The 2608-nt window shown below is 49.9% G+C and overlaps 1 long non-coding RNA gene across 1 annotated transcript; it reads right to left on the bottom strand.

Annotated features, from left to right (window-relative positions):
• Nucleotides 1–1284: 1284 nt before the first annotated feature.
• On the bottom strand, nucleotides 1285–2382 carry LOC135311424 (uncharacterized). The gene is made up of 3 exons (XR_010371059.1): nucleotides 2255–2382; nucleotides 1986–2167; nucleotides 1285–1511 (listed from the first exon to the last, which is right to left on the bottom strand). It is a non-coding gene; the product is annotated as an uncharacterized LOC135311424 (long non-coding RNA).
• Nucleotides 2383–2608: the final 226 nt, after the last annotated feature.

Raw genomic sequence — 2608 nt, 5'->3', positions numbered from 1 at the left:
AACAAAGGCACAGACATCATAGAACAAAGTTGCAAAGGTATTATTCTGTATTTCCTCCATATAAAATCTCTCAGAGGAGGAGGTATAATTGCTAATTGCCTCAACAAGGTGGTATCCAAAGTACAGTAACGGTTTCAGCAAAAACCCCACATACCAGATAAAGCTGAAAACGAATGATTGTATAACAAATCTTGTAGGCAAAACATTACTAATCACAGCAGAACACAGCAGACTCAACAAACCAACACCAATCTGTAACACCAACTGCAAAAAGGACAACATGGTGCTGTGACCAGCAGCTGTTGTTATCTCCAACCCTTGAGCCCCACGTTGGGCGCCAAAAAGACTGTCGTGGTTTAGCGGCAGCTCAGCCCCACACAGTCGCTCGCTCACTGCCCACCGGTAGATGGGGGAGAGAATCAGGAGGGTAATGCTCGTGGGTTGGGATAAGAACAGTTTAATAATTAAAATTAAAAGAAAACAACAGTAGAAATGCAATGTAAAGGGGAACAACGAGAATTAAAAGAAAACAACAGTAGAAATGCAATGTAAAGGAGAACAACGAGAGGCGCAAAGCCCCGGGGGGGGGGGGGTGGGGGGGAAGGGAGGGGAGAGGGGGAACGAACCGCCGGAACAAACTGCCCGCGCCGCAGCCGCGCGCCGCCCGCCGACCCGACGCCGCGCCGCCTCCGTGCTCCCTGCAACTGCCCCCACCTCAATATATTGGTCATGGTGTCACATGGTATGGAATGAACCTGCCATTGGCCAGTCGGGGTCAGCCGCCCCCACCATGGCCCCGCCCCTCCAACCCCCCCCCCGCCACGCGGCAGAGCGCGGGAAGCTGGAAAGGTAGCCGACCCCCACAGTGAGGAGAATTAACCCCTTCTCAGCCAAAACCAGCACAGCAGCCCACGTCCTTGGAAGCAAACGATCAGGTACAGTGCCGCAAGCGGATGTTCGCAGCCACTCGCATCCGAGTGAGACACCCCCATCATCAGCTCCTGCACGGAACCTCATGCTTTGAGAGACTGACGGGGGGAAGGTTGTTCTGAGGGAACGATGCTTCCTTTTCTCCAGTCTGCCCTCCTTTTCCCAGCTCATCAGGGATCAAAACCCGAACTCAGGACCACGCAGGCAGTTGCACTCATTGATGAGAGAGAAGGAACAGCTTTCCCCGACTTTCTCTTCCTGCTCCTACAGCAGCGCTCTCTTCCTTTCTAGACATTCAGGCCCTGATCGTGCTTCAACGGGAGGCAACGGTGGGTTTACACTCCCAAGAGGGGACCTCAAACGTTACATTTGATAAAACTGGCAGGGTACAATTGCAGTTATGCGTGTGGATGGGCAGGAGGAGCATTAAATGGTCCCTGACACCGAAAGCAGCGCCATGGAAAGCTTAGGAAAGGTCCATCTCTTGACATTCTCAATAAAGATACAGTAAAAGATCACCTCCTTCTGGAAGCCGCTGCACGTCACATGAACAACTCCAGAGCTCAGCAGGCACGTGCCATCTGCAGAGACAATGAACGTTGAACAACATTCCATACTCTCACCGTGATGGTAGCACCAGTTTACATTTTTGTCACAGCAACCTCTGGAAAGGTACAACTGAGTACCCGTTTTCCTCATGACATCACTTACAGCCTTTTTTAGAAAAATAATGGCTGAGTGTAGAAGTTTTACCCCTGGGGCTATCGAGGTGCTGCGCTTTGAGCTTCAGCCCAGAGTCATTTCATCTGATCACCAGCACCACTTCACGGGCTGCGTTACAGAAGCACCCAACCCCCAGACCCAGCCGCCTGTCAGGCAGGTGTCACAACAGCACACACTTGGTCAGTACAACGTCATCACAGTTGGGTGGGTGGGGGGTTGGGGTGTTTCGGTTTGGTTGGGTTTTTGCGTGACAAACAGTGAACAGGAGAACCAATAAATGGCATTTGAGCTCGGTTTAAGCTTATCACTACTCAAAGCCGTGTAATACCTACCAAAATTATAGGTGCTTGGATGAAAACACAGCTCAGGTTGTGGATAAGAAGGAGGAACTCTCCAGCTTAGGCTGCGCTCCTGCACCACAACATCCAGAAGGAGGTTTGGAGCAGTCGTGCTTGTCACAGCGTCCAGTGACCACAGTGCAAAATAGGGGCAGTCCTGAAGGGATTCTTCTGGCCTGAAAGAAAACAAGTGCAGAAGCTAAACGCCGACTTTCCAATGAATTACGGGGAGGGATACTGAAACCAGCTTCATAAAAACCTACCTTAGTGAGCCTGGCATTTGAGCCTGATACCAGCAGTCAAAGTCAAATACACCCAAATAAGTAGATGGTTTTCCCTGGCCACGTGTATTCACTTGCCAGCTGAAGATGGAGACACTGGTGCCAGGAGATATGACTGGAAAAGACAAGACATTGTTTCTTATTGAGAGAAAATACAATCTATCTGACATTTTCAAAACATCACTTTCTATTTTGGCTTCGTTCTGTTACGTCACTCATGAAACGCAACACTTGACTAAGAAGAATTTTAAAAATGTACACCATAGCATCACCTCTGTGATAGGTTTCAGTCATGCTGCCCCCCTTTGCGAGTTCAACCTGTGTCCGTCCTAAGAC

The sequence above is a fragment of the Phalacrocorax carbo genome, unplaced genomic scaffold (genome assembly GCF_963921805.1).
Source record: "Phalacrocorax carbo unplaced genomic scaffold, bPhaCar2.1 SCAFFOLD_84, whole genome shotgun sequence".
Classification (NCBI taxonomy): Eukaryota; Metazoa; Chordata; class Aves; order Suliformes; family Phalacrocoracidae; genus Phalacrocorax; species Phalacrocorax carbo.
Note: the sequence above shows the minus strand (reverse complement) of the source record. Positions and strands in the feature narration are given on the sequence as shown.